The following is a 22,029-nucleotide window of genomic DNA, read 5'->3' as shown; positions in this document are numbered from 1 at the left end:
TGCTGTCCCCGTTTTGAGCCCCTGGCCCACACATCCCCTCTTCCTTTCACACTCCTCTCTTCTGCTACCACAGTGGGCACAGGTATCAGTGTGGGCTGGGCCATGCTTTGCAGCAACCCAGGAACCTTGATGGGGAGTGGGAGGTGGTGAACACTGGCCACTGACCCATGGTGCTTCGAGGGACAGCTCCAGGGACAACCAGAAGGGGCCACAGTTGAAAGAGTTTTCCCAAAGGAGAGGAAGGAGGGCAGAGGCCCTGTCAGAATGCTCCTAGTTTTCCCAGGGTGGGTGTAAGCCTGATCTTGTAGGGAAGGACAAATCTGACAGTTTGCTGTTTGCAAGTGGGGGTGCAATAAGGAATAGGCAGAATCAGCTTCAACAGAATCAGCTTCAACTTCTAGACTCCCTCTGGTAGCTACCTCCTATGCATTCAGTTCATTGAAAGAATATTTAATTAAAACCTCCTATGTGCCAGGCTTTATGCTAAGCACCTGGAATACAATGATGAATAAGACAGTGTGGCCCTTGTCCTCACAGAGATTCCAGTCTAGTGAGGAAAACTCAGAAAATGAGGAAACCAGCTGATGAATACAGAATTACAAATTATATAATATATAATAAGTACAATGAAGTAAACAAACAGGGTGCTGAGATAGAAAGGGATAACTACTTCAAATGGAGTAATCAAGGAGGGGTGGTGACTTAGGAACAGTAGGAGCCAGAGGAATAGGAGCCAGAGGAAGAGCATTTCAGGTTACAGGAACTGCCAGTGCAAAGGTCCTGTGGCAGGAACGTTGGAGAAACTGAAAGTGCTGTGGTTGGAGTGAGGCAATGAGAGATCGAGTGATACCCAATGAGGCTGATATGCTAAGATGGGCAGGGTCAGGTCCTGTAGGCCTTGGAAAGGAATTTGGTGTTATCCTAAGGGAGGAGGGAAGCTCACAAAGAAATTTAATCAGGGCAGTGAGAGGCATGAGCTGACCGCCATTCAGCAGGAGGATGTGTTAGAAGGGTACTAGTGGATGCAGGCAGACCAGTATGGAGGCTATTGCAGTTACCCTAGTAAAGAGGGGCAGGAAGGGGAGAAGGAAAGCATCCAACTTTTTTTTAAAGGGAGAATCAAAGTTCTCAAGGTACCTGCTAGGTAATGTAGGGGAGGAGGACATTTCCTCTTCCCAAATGGGGGTTCATCTGGCCGGAGAAAGAATTAAATTCACATGAGACAGAACAGCAAGAGAAAATTAAACAAAGCTTTATGAGGAACCATGGCTCGGGGCCTTTCTTCCCGAAGGAAGAAAGGGCACCGAAGAAGTGGGGTGCACATAGTGGTTATATACCCCCAAACAGGGTGTTTCACATGTGATTGAAATGTCCCTCCCACACTACTCACAAGATTGCCCTGTCGGCACAGTGCTTGATGGACACAGCAGGCAGTGGTCTGCTATCTCGGTGGGCGGTGGGCGTAGCAGGAGGCAAGTCGATTGTCTGGAGCTGGGCAGTCACAGGTGAGCGCAGCAATCAGTTCCTTCCCTAAGGAAAGATGCTTAATCCGTAAAGAAATGCCACCGTTGGGAGGGAGGAGGGAAGTCAGTTACAGGAGGTTACCAGACTAGCACAATAAAATGCAGATTTAAGTCCTTGCCTTTGGTATTGATGAAGAGTTTCTAGAGAGAAGGTCATCTCCTTTCTTCTTCCTGGTACAGAGAGGGAGGCATCTTTACAGACAGAGATTTACCTTACAAATGTAAATGTGTGCTAACAAAGGGCAAGTTCCATTCCTCAGAGCCTCCTTCCCTGTCCCAGTTTATCAAAAGCAATCAGCCTCAAATAATCCTGATGCCAAAGAGACATATCTTGGGGTGGCCAATTTCAGGTCCCCACAGTACAAATCAACAATTCCTGGGGCCAGCCCCATGGCCCAGTGGTTAAGTTCCTGCGCTCCGCTTTGGTGGCCCAGGGTTTTGCTGGTTCGGATCCTGGGCTTGGACATGGCACCGCTTGTTAGGCCACATTGAGGCGGCGTCCGACATGCCACAACTAGAAGGATCTGCAACTAAGATATACAACTATGTAGCAGGGGGACTTGGGGAGAAAAAGCAGAAAAAAAAGAAGATTGGCAACAGTTGTTAGCTCAGGTGCCAATCTTTAAAAAAAAAAATAGAATTCCTCTCTTGATTTGTCCTTTTATCACCCCCAAGGTATGCTGTGGGATTTCCCATCCCAGCTCAGGGCAAAGCCATGGCTGGTGCCTCCTTACTCCCACATCAGCCCATGGTGAGGGCACTGTCTTTTGGAGGCTCTCCAGGGAAGATGCCTACCTGCCTCCTTCTGGCACATCCTGCAGGACTGGGAGGAGCTTGCCAGTCAGTGGGGAGGGGTGAGTTTCAATGCCTTCTTGCCCAGTTGATCTGGAGCATGTCCGTAGTGCTGCACACTGGGCAGTGTCCAGCTCAGGCCTAGCTGAGTCAGGTAGACACAGAGCCAACCACCCCTACTCCCCAAACCAGGTTCCCAGAGACTCCTCTCCTGCCCTTCCCACCATCGATCAGGAGATAGGAACAGTGTCAGAATCAGGACTGAGGAAAGTGGGGCCTCTCAGAGCCTAAACCACCCTCCTGGGGATGCAGGAATATGAGGTGAGGATCCTGAGCTTGAACATTTACAGGTAGCACTCAGGATTGAAAACTGATTTATAGTCTGAAGGCAGACAGGAGGGAGCGGGAGGAAGGTGGGGAGCTGTGTACAGTGCAGCCTTGTTGGGCGGCGGTAATTATATATTACATTGAACTGTCCTTGCAGCACAGTGAAGGGCAGTGGGAATGAGACTCTAAATCATGCTTCCCTGATGCTCCCCATAGCTCACTTCCCCGTGATGTGGCCCTAGAGCCCAGGGCTGACACTTCTATTCTAAACACACACACACACACACACACACACACACACAGCCTGGGGGCTCCAGCCTGACTGGGGACCCAGAGAGTAGGAAGATGGGATGTTATCACCTCTGGCAGCTTGCAGGGGCTGCTCATCCTATAGGCCTCATTGTTTATTGCTTCCCACACCTCCCACACTCTCTATCCCCCTTCTTCCACTGGGGCCCAAATGTGGGCTGTGTCATTTGAAGAAGACATCCCTGTCCACCCTTTATTTGTTCGCCCCTGCATCTTTCTTCTCCACACCACAGTCACTGCCTGGGTTCAGTTGGCACCTTGTCACTTCTCTCCTGGATTTTTGCAACTTTCTCCTAACTCACCTTCACCCCTAATCCATCATCCTTTGTTGCCATGGTGATCTCCCTAAACACACCTTGGACCATAACCTTTTTATTTTTAAGATTTTTTTTTTCCTTTTTCTCCCCCGGTACATAGTTGTGTATTTTTAGTTGTGGGTCCTTCTAGTTGTGGCATGTGGGACGCCACCTGAACATGGCCTGACAAGCAGTGCCATGTCCGTGCCCAGGATCCGAACCAGTGAAACTCTGGGTCGCCGAAGCAGAGCGTGTGAATTTAACCACTCAGCCACGGGGCTGACCTCCTGGACCATAATCTTGATTTCATTTGTCAGAGAATTGCAGAAGTAGGGAGAGATGGTCAAAGACTTTGGTTCTTGAGGGCCCAGGTGTCCCCAAGCCCTTTGCAAGTTTGTGATTGTTGGCTTACCTCCCACCCTGAGCTATCAGCCCAGGAGGACCACTAGTATTCATCCTTCCTTCCCTGGCTAGACCCTGGCCCTTAGACCAATCACCTGGACTTCCTACCAATTCCCCTGTCTCTCCCTCCAGGCCCCTGGCCACAAGCAGCTGGTACTTCCTGGTTCCTTAGGGAGGTGGTATTGCTTAGTGGTAATGAGAAAGGGCTCTGCGTCAGACAGATCTAGATATGAATTCTAGTGACCACACACAAGTTATTATGTAGTGAACAGATTAAGATCATGAACTCTGCAGCCAGACTGCCTTGGCTCTGCTATTCTTTAGTCTAGGTAGGGCGAGTTACTTAACCTGTCTGTGCCATTTCCCCATTTCTAAAATAAGGATAATAATAGTACCTACCTCATAGGGTTGTTGTGCAGATTAAATGAGCACAACAATAACACCATGCCGTTACAACAGTGTTGTGAGTGTGAGCTATTATTATTGTAATTTCAACTTTCTGAGTCAGTTTCCTTGTCTACAGCAAGTCTCCATAACATGTCTCCTCCTTGTCTCAAGGTTGTCGTGAAGATCAAATGACACATTCCCTTTAGAAACTCAAAGGTTCAACACATGTAAGGTAAGGTATTACTATTATTTATTGTCAGGTATTTTCTCCCTGAGGTTCTTAGGATTTGGGCAAGAGGGCCTTTTTTTCCCCCTCCCCAAAGCCCTAGTACATGGTTGTATATCCTAGTTGTAAGTCATTCTAGTTCTTGTATGTGAGCCACCACCACAGCATGGCAACTGATATATGGGTGGTATGGTTCTGTGACTAGGAACCCCAGGTCACCGAAGCAGTGAGCGTGCTGAACTTTAACCACTAGGCCATCAGGGCTGGCTCGAGGGCCACATCCTTTGAACAACAAAGCAGCTACCTTCATCATCCTCCTACATCAGCCTCAAGGCAGAAAATTGTGGAATCCTGGAGCCAGGAGCAGCCTTGGAGTTCAACTGGTCCAGAGGAAGGGGCATAAAAGGCCATGCAGACAGATGGGCATCTCTGATAGAAAGAGAGATGATTTCAAAGGAAGCTGCTAATTAAATTAAGAACAGAGGGTCCGGCCCCATGGCCCAGCGGTTAAGTTTGCACACTGCGCTGCGGCGGCCCAGGGTTTTACTGGTTCGGATCCTGGGCGCGGACATGGCACCGCTCATCAGGCCACGTTGAGGTGGTGTCCCACATGCCACAACTAAAATATACAACTATGTACCAGGGGGCTTTGGGGAGAAAAAGGAAAAATAAAATCTTAAAAAATAAATTAATTAATTAAGAACAGAGAATTTATTCTCTTCATTGCAGAGGTGGACCCAGGTTTTGTGGGTCCCGAAGCTAATACAATTTGGGAAAGCCCACTTTAAGAAAAAGAATACAAAATTATGAACATAAAATTAGGTGCAGGCTTTGGAAGGGGTCTGTGCAAATGAGGAGCCCTGAAGCTTAAGCTTCATTGGCTTCATGGAAAATCTACCTCTGCCACCACATCAGGTGGGCATTTGACAAATACTTGTTGGTTGCTTATGGCCAAAACAAACCATTTCCATTGTGTCACAGGCTAGGATCTCCAGAGGACTGGAGTGGGCTCATCCTCCACTCAGACTCTGGAAGTCACTCCATTATGTGGGCTGTGGCTCCTCCACTGCCTTCACCTCAGGTTACTTGTTCTTTTTCAAGAGCCACAGGCTATTTATTTTTGCTTTCAAAGTACTTACATGTGATTTACATAGTATTAATATTCACACTCATATATGGAACCCTTCCTCTGCTCCAGCTTAGCTGGAATCCTGGGACTTAGTTAAGAAGTGTATCCAACTCTCTCTCTTCCAAGGATATAGAGGGAAAGATACATTCAATTTGGAGATGAGTGAGAGAGAAGGATGATGATGATGATGACATTTGTCTTGGAGTCAGTTTCCTAAGTCTTTGTTCCTACTCAAATTGTCCTCCTCCACATATCCTTGTCCCCTGCCAACCTCATCCCTTCCCAATTTCCCCATGATTATGAAGGTGGAAATTCACATATTCAAGGAGACATGCCTATTCAAATGCTGGGCTTACTTTGGCTCAATTTGTGGCCCCTGAAGTTGAGAGGCACATGGCATCAAGATGCCAGCAGACAAGAGTACACAGGAGTTCTTCCTCACATCACTCTCAGGAAAAATCAGTCCCCTAGCACTGTTTGGAAGCCTAGTTTATTCCTCTCAGTGATGGAAACAGATGGCGGGTGGGAGTATGTATGAGTGTGTGTGTGTGGGCACGCACATAAGCTGTACACACATATGAAAAGTGTGCACACATGTGTGAGACAGTGAATGCCCACATGCACATTAGTACATCTACTAAGACAGGCAGAGGAAGTGGAGGTGAGGATGTAGGAAGGAAATCTCTCAATCTGAGAAAACCACATTGTGGTTCTAAATGACATCAGAGGTGAAATCTGCTTTCCCAGCTGTGCTCTGTCATGGGGAGCCAAAAAAGAAGCTGGCAAGGCAAGAAAAGGTCTCAGGGCAGGGATGGGGTGCAGCTGCCGGTGTCACCACCGGCTCCAGCAATGACATCACTCTCCCAGATCCCTCCTTTGAGGTGATGAGTCACCCAGAGCCCAATCAATACTGCATTCCATTTGTCTATGCCATCTTTACGCTCTCATGGGCCAATTCATGCTTTTCTCTTCCACACAGCCTAGCCCCTGGCCCCCATGTACCACTGAGGGGCCTGAGCCTAAACTCTGGGGCTTAGCTCTCTTTTACACCTCTATCAGAGAAGGCAGGAATCCCTGCTTCTGGGTGAGGCAATTAGAAGGGAACAAGAGAAACAAAAAGAGAAATATTCCTGTATGTACAAGGGTCTGGGAACAGAAGTTGAAAACTTGGAAAGCCAGCCTGTGAATAAGGAGAGGAGAAAGAGGAAGAGGCAGAGAAAAGAGAATGGAAAGGGGAGAATCAGAAGAAAGAATGAACAGGGAAATGGGATTGAGGAAGAGAGAGAGGGTGAGGTGTGGCTGACAGCTGTGGACTCTCCCTTCTCAGGATCTTAGCACTTCTGTCCCATTTCCTGGCCCTCCAGTCATCTTTGGATCTCTAGCCCGAGTGATGTAGGAGGAAGCCCAACACTCCAAACTACCTCCCCCCGGGGGAGGAGCTCCAAGTCTACCCTACCAGGTTTCACCTTAGTCCCATCCTTCTTGTTGGAATTGGGGTTTTGTGGGGCAGCTAGAAACAGGGCAGAGGGATGAGCAAAGAGTGAGAGGCACAAAGGAGAAGACAGTGCCCACTGGGGCAGCTCTGGTTTCTCTTTGGACCTCAGTTTTTTTCCAAGGCCTAGGCACCTGCCAAACCGTTGTTCCCTCTGGCCTGGCCCTCATGCTTGGTGGCAGCTTGAGCATCATCCCTTGCCACTGATGGGAATTGGAACAGGGGGCTCTTTATCTGACAGGAGAGGGACTTGACTGCCCAGCCTCTGTGACTCTAATTTCCCAAGATGCTTTTGTTCTCGGTGTAAAGTGAGCTGCCACAAGGAAACAGAAACCCTTGAGTCTATGTCTGAGTCAACAAGATAGCATCCGAGATAAGGCTGGGCTTTCACGACACCACAGAGAGCTTCTGGTGGAGACCCAGTGCCTCTGGATTCCTTCTCTGACTCACTGTAGCTGAGTGTCTCTGCAAACAAGAAAGTCTGTCTCCAACCCTCACTTCTTAACTCTCGATCAACAACAACAACAACAATAATGATATTAATAATAAAATAATAACAGCAACCATTTACTGAGTGCCTATATATGCCAGGGACCTTGGTGAGTGTCTTATGTACATTATTTCATTCAGTCCTGCAACAACACTATGGAATAATCACCATTGTAGAAAGTGAAGGAGGAAACTGAGGTTTCCAGAGGTTGCCTGAGATTTCCCAGCTTGAGGTGGAGCTGAAATGTGATCCCAGATCTGTCTGATTTTCCCTGCTTCAATCATGCAGCCTCTTTTTTGATTTTGAGTTGCAGTCCAAAGCTTTTATCTCCAGGAAGTACTCATTCCCTCCTCACACCCTCAGCTCTCCCCCCTGTACCAGCCTCTGGAAGCCCCTGGTTGCCCAGGCTGTCCTTTGTGCTCGCTCAGGTTAGTTTTGGAGTTCCCTGTGGCCCTTGGGGTTGAGGTGGTTACTAAGAGAGCAGTCTGGCTCCCACTCCCCAGGGAGGAGGATGGGGGTGAGAGTGGCTATCATTTCACACCAGGAACAAAAACATGAGGTTATTGGGTAGGTTTAGGGTCACGGGATGCCTTGGGCTCCTATTTCTCCAGAGTCCCAGAACAGGGGATAGAAAAATGTGGAAAACTACCAGGTCCTCAAGGGAACTGGGGATGGGGGCAAAGGTGGAACAAGAAACTCCTCTTTCCACCAGAGCCTGTGCCCCTAGAAGGCTGGTGCTGCTGTTTGCCGACAAGCCAGTCACAACTTCTTATGCTGCTTGAGATGCAGCCCAGCCTTCATTCCTAGACCTTGTGTGCCCCAGTGAAAGGAACCTTTTCCACAGGTTGTAAGACCCCAAGTACCTCCTGATGTGCTCAGTGAAAACAGTGTGCTGCTATGGCTTTGAGGCAATCTGGAGCCACCTCCTGCCAGACTGCCTTCTCCAGAACCCTCTCAGAGGGGGTGTTCTGGAGCTCTACTGGGAGACACCATGTGGACCAAATATCCCTCTGAGAGTCTATGAGCAAATCAGGGAGAGATCTGCAGAGAGAAAAGATAAGCAGGACAAAGACAGCTGGGTGTTCTCACACAGAGATGAGCAGTCAACACCAAAAGACAGAGAGCCAGAAACATGGAGATGGAGCAAAGCAACAAACAATATGGTCCTCCTTTCCCCTAGGGTCTGGGAACAGGCATTGCAGGGTAGCTCTAGGCATAATTTAGGACAACCCCTCTTATTTTTTAAAATTTTTTTCTTTTGGTGAGGAAGATTGGCCATAAGCTAACATCCACTGCCAATCCTCCTCTTTTTGCTTGAGGGAGGTTGTCGCTGAGCTAACATCTATGCCAATCTTCCTCCATTTTGTATGTAGGACGCTGCCATAGCATGGGTTCATGAGAGGAGTGCAGGTCCACGCCCGGGATCTGAACCTGTGAACCCCAGGCCACTGAAGGGGAGCACGTAAACTTAACCACTACAAGCACTACGCCATGCCACGCCACTGGGTCGGCCCCAGACAACTTCCCTTTTATTTATCATTTATTTTTGTTTATTTATTTTTTTGAGGAAGATTAGCCCTGAGCTAACAACTGTGCCCATCTTCCTCTGCTGTATATGTGGGATGCGTCCCACAGCATGGCTTGCCAAGTGGTGCTTAGGTCCACACCCGGGCTCCAAACTGGCAAACCCCGGGCCACTGAAGCAGAGCTTGTGAACTTAACCACTGCGCCACCAGGTGGGCCTCCCTCTTTTAAATATAATGAAGTTGAAGCTCAGGGAGGAGACAGGAGCTGGCCTAGATCATGCTGATCCTGAGTGGGTCGCCCGCTCTGTATTCTGGGAGCAACGAGAAGAGGTGGCTCGGCCGCAGCTGTCTTCTCAGAAGCAAGGAGACCTGAAGGGAAGGAGTCACAACTTCGACCACCCCCATCTGAAGCCCCCTCCCTGAGGACCTCAGGGGCTAGTCTCTCATCTCTCAAATGCCCTGGGCCCTCAGTTCCCTCGTTAATAAAAACATGAACAAGAACACCTGCCTTCTTTCCTCACAGGGCTATTGTGAGGATCAGCTGGAAATAATGCACAGGGAAGAGCTTTACAAGCACAGGGTGTTATTAAGTTTGTGATTAGGCCAGGTCAGTGAGGGCTGCAGGAATAATGGGAGGATTAATGCCGACACCGTAGGAAGGAGGGTGACTAAAGTCTGTCCTGTCCTCTTCCCTCAGTCACCTGCCCTGAGAGAAAGCAGTCAGTGTTTCCAAATTGACTTAAATAAGAAATGTGCAGCAGTGGCAGCCATCCCTCCCTCAGCCTTCACTTGCCCAAGGCAGAGAGATTTTAATTTTCGAGCCGTAATGAGAAAAAGAAACTCAGAATTAAAGAGTATTCCAGCGAAGCAGTCAAAATAGCTGCCCAGACTCTGAATCGAGGGGAGAAGTATAAATTAAATTTTTCCTTTCGCTCCCTAGCACCAACTGGCCTCGAAGAAACAGGGCTGGGTTAGGATGCAGCTGGCCAAGGTCCCCACGACCCTGGCTCTGAGGTCAGATGGCAGGCAGGCCTCACCCTCACCTCAGAGTGCTGACAAGAAAACAAGGAACAGAGACTGTCCACCCACTCACAGGAGACAGTTACCTCCGTCGAGGTTGTCTTCCCCAGGGCCATGACCCTGCTCAGTGAGGTCAGCCTATGAATGTTGAATGCATAGAGTGGCGGTGACTCCCTGGCTCCCACAGTCTAATCCTCTGAGGCACAGAGATGCTGCAGCTACTTTCTTCTTCTCCCAAATGCTGACTCGTTATGTACCACAAACCTCTCTCTGTCCCCTATAATGCAGGCCAGGGGTCCTGGAGTTGGAGAGGGGCTGCCTAGGAAGGAGGGAGCACCTGAGCCCTCAGCTCACATTCTTCTGAGTGTCAGTCTGTTCCCAAGGGAACACCCTTTCAGACGCAGTTGAAAGTTGGGATGGTGGGAATGGCATGGCTCCCCTGAAAAGCTGTGTGAACCTGAAGGCCAGGACACAACCCTCTCCCCGGCCCTCTTCTGCGCTCACCTCCCATTGCTCTCCAAAATAAAACGTCTCTTGCCCCACCCCAGTCCTACCATCTGCCCTTGACCTCCCTTCTCCCTCTCCTTTTCTCATCTGTTTATCCAAAGAACACTGACTGAGTGGCCTACCGTGTGCCAGGATCTGTGCCAGGGTCGGGGACTCAGGGACTCCATAAATAAACCAAACCCAGTTCCTGTTGTCAGGTGGACTGAGGCTTGTGATACAGTACAGAGGATGCTCAGCAATCAAGTATGGAGTTGTTTACTATGGCGTCAGACTGACCTGGTTCAAAACTGCCCCCATCCTTCACTCCTTACAATGTGACCTCAGGCAAATTGTCTCACCTTGGTAAGCTTCAGTTTACTCATCTGTGAAATGGGGATGATAACACTTATAGGATTGTTGTGAAGATTAAGTGAAATGATCCTGGTAAATTTCTTGGAACAGTGCCTGGCACATGGTAAACACTTACTGAAGGCCAGTTAGTGTTATCTTAAGTATCCTAATGATAATGCTGACATTTATTACCCTTTATTGGGTGCTCACTCTGAGCTAGCCAGGGTGCTATGGATACAGCAATGGCTCAACTGTGGCCATTGTCCTTAAAGAGTCCATAATCTGTTAAAGGTGACAGAAGTGTAAACAAGCCACTGGACAAGCGTGATCACTCCAAGAGCTGTCATTTTCTGAACCTAAACTATGCACCAGGCACAATTCTAGGTTTCAAACATGTATTGTCTCTAGTTCCTCACTAACCCTGCAAGGGCTATATTACACCCATTTTACAGAGGTTTTGTAATAATAACTTGCTCAAGATCATGCTGTTTGCAGAGTGAATTATTGACTTAAGGAGAGTGAGCTCTTCCTGAAAAGGGAACAGGAAAGGCTTCAGAGAAGAGGTGATCTTTGATCAGGGTTTTGAAGAATGAGTAGTTTTCCAGAAGCCAAGATGGGGAAGGAGTGAAATGGCATAGCACTTCCGTGGGCCTGCTGGAGAACTGCAGCCGGGAGCAGCATCAGCAGGAGTTCCTCAGGTCTGGAGGTGTTTGTGTCCCATATCAGGGAACACTAAACAGGGCAGTGGTTCCCCCACCAACCCTGACAGCCATTCCCTTATGTGCCTCAGGACCATATCATAACCTACATGAAGGGTGATTATTTTAGAGAGAATGTAATCAACAGGCCTGTAATCCCAGAGGATTTCAGTCGAGGCACAGAGCTGAAATAATTGCATGGAGATGGAGCCCTTCTCATGTCCATTGACATAGCCAAGGGTCCAGCAAGTCAGGGGAGTGGGATGGGATCCCCAGGGAGGCTGGGAGGCACTTACTGGGCTGGAGTCAGAGAGATAGTGTCAATGACCTTGAGAAAACCCCACCAGATTTGGGGCACATAAATGAAACCTCTTCCTTTGTTACAGTCATTTCCCCCCGACTCTTTCTCTCTGCCTGTTTACTCCCCTCGTATGCCACAACAGCAGCAGAGGAGGCAGCCTTCTTGGTGCTGTCACAGATCTGGCAGACTGAGCCAGGAGGTGGCATTAGGATCCATTTGGCTGGTTCCACATCAGGGAAAATCTAGACTCATCATCATTAGCATTCTGTTTCCCTACTCAGAGCAAGGAGAAGCAGCCATCCTGTGCTAAGGATAGCAGCAAGGGGGAGACTTCTAGAGCAAAGCAGTCTTCAGAGCTCGGATCCCCAGTCTCAGGGCCATGCACCCTAGGCAAGGGCCTTCCAGGGCAGCGGGGGTTTGAGGCAGACCTTGGGGGAAACTGTATGACCACAAGGTGGTGAGGCTTTGGTACATGTGACAGACAGGATTGCAAGTGCTCTCCAAATTCCTCCACCCTTTCTTTGAAGCAGCTCCCACCAGCCTCAAAGGCCTAATTCATTCTTCACATTAAGCAGCAGCCCTGGGAGGGAACAACTCCCACAAGAAGCAGGAAGCACGTGCACATTCCAATAAAACGCTCTAAGAGGCAATTATTTCTGGGCTGCCTATCCCAGCCCAGAGTACCAGCAGCCAGATTTCCAGAGCTGCTTTCATTGCCTCTGGCTGTTGGCAAAATTAAACTTCTTGAGAAATGAGAATGAGCTGGCCCCTAGCTCGGGTGGTTGGAATCCTTTGTCTGCCTGGGGCCAAAGTCAGTGTGGGGCTAGGGGATGCAGGGGATGGGAGTGGGGAAGGGGGAGATTATGGAGGAAGGGATGTAGCATTGTAGGCCCCCACCAGGTAGCCTGTGCCATGTGCACATTGAAATGCATGGAACGGGTACCAAGTCTACGTGTCACCCACTGGGGTATGAGCTTGGTGAGGGCAGGGGCCGTGGCACTTTTTTTTTTTTTCTTTTTCCTTCTTCTCCCCAAAGTCCCCCAGTACATAGTTGTGTATTCTAGTTGTGGGTCCTTCTAGTTGTGGCATGTGGGATGTCGCCTCAGCATGACTTGATGAGTGGTGCCAGGTCTGCGCCCAAGATCCGAACTGGCAAAACCCTGGTCCGCCAAAGCAGAGCGTGAAAATCCAACCACTCGGCCATAGGGCCGGCCCCCTGCCGTGGCACTCTTGATCATTGTTGCATCCCCAGTGCCTGCCACATAGTAAATACTCAGTAAATATATACTGATTCCTGAATGAATGTGCACCAGGCAAGAGTCTTGTGAAAAATACTGTGAGAATCCTTCCCAGGCTTTCATCTAACACAGATCACATGCATGTACCTTGAAAAACACTTTAGTGCCCTGCCTCTTCACACTTCCCCATGGGATGATGCTGCGGGATACTTAGTAAATTCACAGAAAAGTGAGAAATGGCCTCCTTGGGACATGAAGGGGTGGGCAGTGGCCTGGTTGGGCACACCACAAAGAGGTGGTGCCCTCTGAGGACTCACACCACCACAGTTCGCTCTTGCACCCACGTCAACGTTTGCTTGCACAGACCAGCTTCCATCCCCTTCTTCTGATATGCACAGTTATCCCTCATCTCTCCAGCCTCACGTTGTGTCCGTCTTACTCTATGAGACACCTCTTGTGCCCCACTCCAAATTCTTTCAATCTCACTTCTTATTCTGGCTACTGCTGTGACAAACAACTCCATTCTGGCTTCAACCAGCTCATGGGTTGTGACCTGACAGCACCTCCCCTTCTGGCCAGAGACCTACGTTCTGGCTTTCTGCCCCAGGGCTTCTTTGTGGCCAGGGAACTGCCTGGCTTTCCAGCCTGAAGTCCAGGGTAGTTAATACGCTGGAGGCAACTCTTGACAATGGCAGTGGTTACCACTGGATAAAAGTTTCCCTCTTCTGGGCCTGGTAGATGGTTCTGAGACTCTTCATAAAGCTTTTCAGAATGCTGCCTGGTTGCTTGAAGCTGTGACCTATTCAATAATATATTCTCTCTCACATGGGCTCTCCTCAGTCTCACCCCTCTGTCCCTCACCCTTGCTCCCTGGATCATACCCTTTGTCCCATGCCTGGCTTTCAGGGGAACTCAGGCCAAATCACTTCCTTTTGCCTTTTGCCCTTTCTGCCCCAGCCTCACTGGTCTCCTTTCAGTTCTTCAATTCTTTCCCATGTCAGGACTATCAAACAAGCATTTCCCACCACCTGGAATGCTTGTCTCTCTGCTAGGGAAGTCCCTTGGCTGAGCCCTGAATGACCAGAAGGAGGCAGCCTTGAGGAGATCTGGGAGAAGAATGTTCCAGGCAGAGGGAACAGCTGCTGCAAGAGCCCTGAGGCAGGAATGAAGTTGGCATGCTCAGAGTATAGTAAGAAGGCCTTTATGACTAGAGGAGAGTAAGAGAGGGAAGAGGGGCACAAAATGCAGTTGGAGATGAGGACAGGGACCAGACCAAGTGCAATTTTGTGGACCACAGAAGGAGTTTGCATTTTAAATACATTAGGAAGCAAGCTCCCTGAGGGCAGGGATTATGTTTGTCTGATTCACTGCTGGCTCCTACTATGTAGTAAGCACTCAATAAATGTTTGTGAAATGAATGAATAAACATCCTTGCCTGGGGGCCGGCCTGGTGGTGCAGCGTTAAGTGCGCACGTTCCGCTTTGGCAGTCTGGGGTTCGCCAGTTCGGATCCTGGGTGCAGACATGGCACCACTTGGCATGCCATGCTGTGGTAGGTGTCCCACATATAAAGTAGAGGAAGATGGGCATGGATGTTAGCTCAGAGCCAGTCTTCCTCAGCAAAAAGAGGAGGATTGGCAGTAGTTAGCTCAGGACTAATCTTCCTCCAAAAAAAAAAATCCTTGCCTGTATTCATGTCCCAATAGCCCCTCACCCCACACAAGGTGACAGAGTAGTCCTCTTTTCTAAGATGACAGCTCCTGGGAGGGAGAGGGTCAGGCTGTTTGGTTTTATCCTGAGAGAATCCTCTGAGGGCGAGAGTCCTGACTACTCTGGGACTGACTCTCCTGTCTTCTCTTTTCTCCCACAATCAACTCCGATGCTGTTGCTCACTTCTCTGCTCATGCTGGGCTCTGCTCCTGACACTGTTAGTCACCTCCCTCGGTTCTCAGCTTTCTTAATGAGCAGCTGTCTTGTCTTCAGTCTGAGATGGGCCTCCCCCCGCCTGCTGCTTCCTGGGGAAACCAAGGTCTTTGGTGGGAGTGTAAGGCCCAGAGAAGGGTCCTCTCTGCTCCCTCCCATGCTCTGAAGGGGGTGGGAGGACAGAAAAAAGAATTATCTCTGGGCAAAGGCGGAGGTAAGCAGAAGACAGCTGAAGTTTAGGGGTAGATTGTAAAGGGGGGGCCCAGCTTCCCTGCTGGAAAGAGTCCATGGAGGAACAAAGAACAGGCTGAGATCACAGCAGGAGGAATGAGGAGAGGCTAGAGGGGAGAGAGCCCATTCTGGTGGGCACCTGAGGCCAGAGGGCCTCTCCTTGGCTGACAGCCTTTCCTCGGCTGGCCAATCTGCCTTGTTACTGTTCTGTATGTATGGGGGCAGGGAGGTGACAGAATAACCTCTCAAGGGCCCTGCCACACTCCAGAGAACGCTTGATTGAGATTCCTTGATTGTCATCGGTCGATCTGAGACAGTCCTGGGCAGGGACACCCAACAAGGGGCCAAGGTGAACAGGGGGTTTCCATGCTCTGTGCTGTCACAGTAAGGGGCTGTACGTGGCAGGGGCACTGCAGAAAAAAGATGGCACAGTCAGCGGGTAAGTTGAAGAGAGACTAATGAAGGGAATATTTCCTGGGTGGGGTTATAGGAAACAGCAAATGACCTAGAGGCGCCCTGAGTCTAGACACAGAAGAAAGCTTTTACCACTTCTAGACTGGAAGGGGAAGGGGTGAAGAGGGAGTGGTGTTGCCAGAACCTGGTGGGAGCTGTATGTGGTAGGGCTGTTGTCCTGCAGGAGCTGTGGCCTTCTGAAAAGGAATATAGCTGCTGCCAACACCAAGGCCCAGCAGTGGGGCTGAGGGTAGGGAATAAATATCCTCACCTCTCTTTTTTCCCATTGGCTTGTCTCTTGCCAGTGCCTGCCATTGGCCAAACCCCACAGGCAGCTAAGGGCAAGGAGCCAGGGCAATACGGTCCATAGAAGTCAGCTTCTGGGGTACTGAACAGAGCAGAGAAGAATGGAGAGTGAATCTAGGACCTTCTTATCTCCTCCTCCTAATGTCACCTACCCCTAAGCCTATTCATCCCTTCCTGGTTCCTAAAAAGCTTACAAGTCCCTGTGCCACCTGTACTCAGAACTCATTCCATCTCTCAGGCCAAGGTAGGCCAAATTTGGGCCAGGCTCACAGGAGGCTCCAGCCATGTGGGGAGGATTTCATTTGTCCTGAGTCTACTGCTACCCCAGCTGTTTAGCATCAGGATTCCCAGAAGGCCCTGTTCCCCTCATGCCAGACTTTAGGAGCAGGCAGACTGGGTAATTATACTTTCCTAACAAAGTCTTGCCCCAAGTGACTCTCTTTCAACTAAGTGAAGCAGGAGGTTTCTGCCTGCTTCTCCCCTGCGTGAGCACTGGCCTCTGCCCCTTATCTTCTGAAATTCCATTTTGATCTGAGGAGCCTGGGAGAGCACCCTGACCCTCTCAGCATCTCAGAGACAGAGAAAGGGTCTGTTCCTGCTTGACTTATCCCTGGAAATGCCAAGTCCCTCCCTCTTCCCCTGTAGAACTGTTAAATTCCAAAGGTGCATTTCTCAACACTATCCTGGATTCCCATTTGAACCTTAGTGGTCCCTTTCTTCACACAGCTCATTTCTCACCCTGGTGACCCTGAAGACCCCTAAGGGTGGAACGTGAGGCTAACTCTAAGCTCTGAAGCCTAGGGGTCAAGGCATAAATGTACTGTATTATTCAGGGTTCTCCAGAGAAACGGAACCAATAAGAGATAGATAGATGGATAAGAAAATGAGATTTATTATAGGGAATTGGCTCACAATTATGGAGGCTGAAAGGGTCCCATGTTCTTCCATCTGCAAGGTGGAGACCCAGGGAAGTCAGTGGTGTAGTCTGAAGGCCTGAGAGCTTGAAAGCTGATAGTATAGAATCCCGTCTGGATCTGAAAGTCTATGAACCAGGAGCACTGAGGGCAAGAGAAGAGTGATGTCACAGCTCAAGCAGTCAGGCAGACAGAGAATTCAACCTTCCTCCATCTTTTTGTCCTATTCAAGCCCTCAACAGATTGAATGATACCCACCCATATTGGGAAGGGCAGTCCCCTTCACTCAGTCTACCAATCCAAGTGCTTATCTACTCCAGAAACACCCTCACAGACATACCCAAAAATAATGTTTAACCAGATATCTGGGCATCCTGTGTCCCAGTTAAGTTTATGTATTAAATTAATCATCACGTATACCTACTGGTTCAGGTAACTATTCCATCCTTCCTCTCTCCCCAACCTCCAAGATGAACTGGGCCCTAGGTTTTCCCAGTGCACACAACTTGTAGTAGAAAACTACTGTTTTGGTCTGTCCAGTATCCATTTTGCCTGGCACCAGCTTTGGGGAGTCGGCTGGGAGCACTACTTCAGCAGTTATAATCTTGGTGGATTGTTAAGGAAGCCTGTCTCCATTCCTTGGCCAAAGGATTGGCATATGACCCAAGCTAGGCCAATCAGATGCTTTTTCTCCCATGAATCTTGAGTGAAATGACATGAAAATGGATTTCATTTATTCCTCAAAGGAGCATCATGAAGAATATTATTCCTTAGCCCCAGCTCCCTTGATTTCACTGTCCTGGTTCTCATCTATCTGGGACAGGCTCTTCAGTATTTTCTTTGGTTCTGTAAACCAACCCCATTTATTTCTAATCATTTTTTGCTTAAGTTATTTTGAGCTTTTCTGTTGCTTGCAACCAAAGAATTCTCACTGACACAAATTCCACTTTCTTGGAGGAGCTGAAGGATCTGCCTCTCCACTGGGCTCATTATCTGGAATCTCTGTCTTGGATTCAAATCTCGTCTCATCCTGGAAGGAAAGGAAAGAGAGCTTCTGCTGCTAGTGGATGCTTGTCACACCTCGTCTCAGGGTCCCACTCTTTGTTGCCTGACTCATCAGGAGCCACTCCCAGCCTGGCTTCCAGGTCTCTACACCCAGGTCACAGCCCAAAATAGTAAAACTTATCTCCCATGACTCCCTGTCACAAGTCCTACAGACACGTCAGGCTGGTCTCCTTGTTTTCCCCAAACAGCAAACTCATTCCTGTGCTGTGCCTTTGCTCGTGACGTTCTTGGACACCTGATAAGCAAATGGCCCTCTGCTGAGTGTTTGAGCCTCTCCCAGACCTTCAAACCTTAGGCTGCATCTTGCTTCTTCCTTCCCTAAGACTCCCGTGCACCATCAAGGCCACAGCTTCTTCTGAGCCAAGCTCCTCATTGAGCTCTCTCTGATGTGGGACAGAGCAAGTGGTTTGTGTGGTTGAGCTTTATTTCCTTTGTAGACTTAAGTCTTTGAGGACTTGAGTATAGGCTCTAGGTCTCTTGGTACTGTTCCTGTATGGGCCTCAGCATTGAGCATGAGGCTAAGCACACAGTACTGCGTGCTCATATTTATTTCTCCACCCCTAATTTGGAAATTGTCTTGGTCTATAACCCGTATTCTTCATTCATTCATTTACCCAACATTTATCAAGCACCTGCTAAGCGTGGGTTCTATTCTCTGCTCTGGAGGTACACAGCAAATAAAACAGCCAAGGAATTCACAGTCTGGTCGTGAAGATTTACTGAGAATTAGATGTAGCAGAATGACCTATTGAGAAAATAACCCTGTCTAGTTTTTCTCAGCTGCAGCCTCACCTCAAAGGAATGAAAAGCATTCCACCCCTCCTGGGAGGAGAGCCAGACTTTGTGTCTTTGAGGTTTGGACTTTATTGACCTCCATGAGGATTTGTGTGTTTCCAGATAGAAAGGAAAAGCTGCAAGCAGCAGGCTACTCAGAAACAACTTCCACACAGCTTTTCTTAGCAGAGGTTAGAATTGGAGGCTTAATGCTTCCCAGATTGAAGAGGGATGGGCACAACTCAGGAGGGTTAGTTGGAATTCTCAAGACTAGAAAGGGAATGAAGGTATGAATTCCATCAGAGCAGAGACCTGAGCTCATGTGAATACAGGTCCTCTGAGATGGGAGGACCGAGGAGGAAGATTATTTGATGAACAAATATGTGGTAATAGTAGCAGCTGGCATTTATTGCACACTTACTATATGCCCAGGCACTGTGTTAAACACTTTATATATATTCACTTATTTCTCACAAGAACCCTATGAATTAAGTACTATTATTGTTTCCATTTTACAGATGAGGCAAAGAAAGATTAAATGAATTGCCTGAAGTTATGGATCTGAGAATCAAGCTTAAGCAATCACTGAGGGCCATGAGTGACTATGAGGGCTGAGCACAAAGGGCCACAGTTTGGGGAGCCTTGGCACCAGTCACTGTGGCTGGACTTGTCACAGAAGGGATGGAGCTTCCTCAGAAGCCCCACCTTCAGGTACACTTCAAAGCCCAGGCAGGGGATAGAGCTGTGGCAACTGGCATGAACTGAGGACCTGGTAATCTTGGTAAGAAGGGGTTTATATCAGTTAACCACGGCCACAATAATGCTATATAACAATCACCAAATTGCAGTGCACACAACAGTAAGCATTTATTTAGCTCATGAGTTTGGTGACTTGCTGGGTGCTAGTTGCTTATAGGCTGGCTTTGGCTGGGCTGGTTTGGTTCTGCTCCATGTGCCTCTCATCTTCCTTCCAGGACCAGCAGGCTGGCCAGGGAATGTTCATCTCATGGAGGCAGTTGAGGCCCAAATGTAACAGCCCCAACACACAAGCCCATTTTAAACCTCTACTTAGTCAAGTCTGCTAAAATACCACAGGTCAAAACAAGTCATATGGCCAAGCCCAGAGTCAAAGGATGGAGAAATACGCCCCACCCACAGGAGGAACCTGCAAAGTTGCCTAGTGAGGAATATAGATGTATGATCCTGTTACCTAGGAGGGAGCAAAGTGATGGAACAATAATCCAGCATTCCACAGAACTTAAGCTGGATTTAGTTTTGATTTAGAGAGATAATGAAATCCTACATTATTTCGTGGAGTAGTTCCTGCCTGTTACAGAGATAAAATCTGCCTTCAGGGACCACAGAGTTTGCTCTGTGAATATTTAAATTTTTAGTTTTTATTTTAGTGAAAATCTTAAAAACGCCTTTTAACAAGAACATACTCTGGTAGGTCTAGATGACTGTGATGGCTGCCTTACAATTTTCAAAGCCCAGTGATCACCTAGAGTGCCAGCATTTAACTTTTTTTTTTAAAGGTTGGCACCTGAGCTAACAACTGTTGCCAATCTTCTTTTTTTTCCTTCTCCCCAAAGTCCCCCAGTACAAAGTTGTGTATTCTAGTTGTGAGTGCTTCTGGTTGTGCTATGTGGGACGCTGCCTCAGCATGGCCTGATGAGCGGTGCAGTGTCTGCGCCCAGGATCCGAACCGGCGAAACCCTGGCCTGCTGAAGCGGAGTGTGCGAACTTAACCACAAGGTGACAGCCCGGGCCCAGCATTTGACTTTTTAATGAGGGTTCCTCAAACTGGCGTCTGTATTCTTAGGCAGCCATGCATTTTCAAGGTTGGAAAACATAGTGAGAATGACACACAGCAGACAATGTATAGAAGAGGCCCAGATACAGTGCTGTGGGCATCCAAGGGTACGGCAGGCTAGGGCAGCTATGGGGCTCAGGGCAGGGTTTCTGGTGCCCTATAGAGAAGCACTGGTGGCATTTGAATAGGTCTTGCAGGATGGTGGGGTGGGCCCTGGGGATAATCTCCAGGTTCTTCTCTGTGTAGACGTACATAACCAGATTTCTCGTGTCTAGGGCTTCCCTGGGCAGAAAGAGCTTTACCTTCCATCTCTGCAAATCTAGAATCAGTTTTTGCATTTTTTGCATCACAGTCTTGTCCTTCACCTTCACGTATATGCTGCTGGTTCTCACATTTGAAGAGAAGACCAGGGAGTGTAAGCTCCCCGCCTTTGTAGCCAAGTCAACCAGGGTTCAAATCTTGGCTTTGACATTTACCAGCTCTGGGCTCTTAGGCAAGTTGCTTGAGCTCTCGGAGCTCCAGTTTCCTCCTCTGAAGAGGGAATCCTAATTCTCTCACGGGGTGTTTAAAGAATTAGAACTAGCCAGTGAAGCCTAGGTTTTCTTTGTGGGAAGATTTTTCACTTCTGATTCAATTTCTTTAATGGTTGTAGAATTATTCAGATTTCCTATTTCAAGTTGAGTCAGTATTAGTAAGTTATATATTTTGAGCAATGTGTCTATTTCACATATATCTTTCATTTTATTGGTACAAAGTTATTCATAATATCCTCATATTTTCTTTCCAATGCCTGAAGCATCCATAGCAATATCCTTCTTTTCATTCCCAACATTGTTTATTTTTGTCTTCTTTCGACTTCTTCTCCATCAGTATCATCAGAGCTTTATCAGTTTTTACAAAATCTGTTTCTGGCGTGGCTGATCCTCCCTGTTGCATGTTTAGTTTCTATTTCTTCAGTTTCTATTCTTCATCTTGCTACTTCCCTCCTTCTACATTCTATATATATATATATATATTTTTTTTTTTTTTGAGCAAGATTAGCCCTGAGCTAACATCGGCTGCCAATGCTCCTCTTTTTTTGCTGAAGAAGACTGGCCCTGAGCTAACATCCATGCCCATCTTCCTCTACTTTATTTGTAGAACACCTGCCATAGCATGGCTTGCCAAGCAGTGCCGTGTCTGCACCCGGGGATCCGAACCGGCGAACCCCAGACTGCCAAAGTGGAATGTATGAACTTAACCCCTGCACCACCGGGCCAGCCCCTTCCTTCTACATTCTTTGAGTTTATTTTGCTATGTTTTTTTTCTAACTTATTAAGATAGATCCTAGCTCGTTAATTTTCAATCTTTTTTCTTTTCTAAGATGTCCGTTCAAGGCTCTACATTTCCTTTGGAGACTTAAATTTAAAAGATATATGTAGGGGCCGGCCCCATGGCTGAGTGGTAAATATATTATCATCATCATTATTATCTAGTGTCAGATGTGATGAGACTCCATGGCACAGTTTCCAGCTCTCTTGCTCTCTAATGTGACACATGTCCCCTGAGTGATCACCAG

General features: G+C 48.2%; 1 protein-coding gene across 4 annotated transcripts in view; it reads left to right on the top strand.

The window, feature by feature from the left end:
* CTNNA1 (catenin alpha 1) overlaps window positions 1-22,029 on the top strand; it is a 314,003-nt gene that overhangs the window by 57,704 nt on the left and 234,270 nt on the right. Inside the window, exon 2 of one of the 4 annotated variants that reach the window (XM_070234166.1) lies at window positions 4,208-4,268. The exons of the other annotated variants lie outside the window; for them this stretch is intronic. The gene's annotated coding sequence lies outside the window, so the exon portion shown is untranslated. The remainder of the gene's footprint in view (window positions 1-4,207; window positions 4,269-22,029) is intronic. 4 annotated transcript variants of the gene reach the window in all.

Source organism: Equus caballus, chromosome 14, assembly GCF_041296265.1.
Source record: "Equus caballus isolate H_3958 breed thoroughbred chromosome 14, TB-T2T, whole genome shotgun sequence".
Taxonomy (NCBI): Eukaryota; Metazoa; Chordata; class Mammalia; order Perissodactyla; family Equidae; genus Equus; species Equus caballus.
Note: the sequence above shows the minus strand (reverse complement) of the source record. Positions and strands in the feature narration are given on the sequence as shown.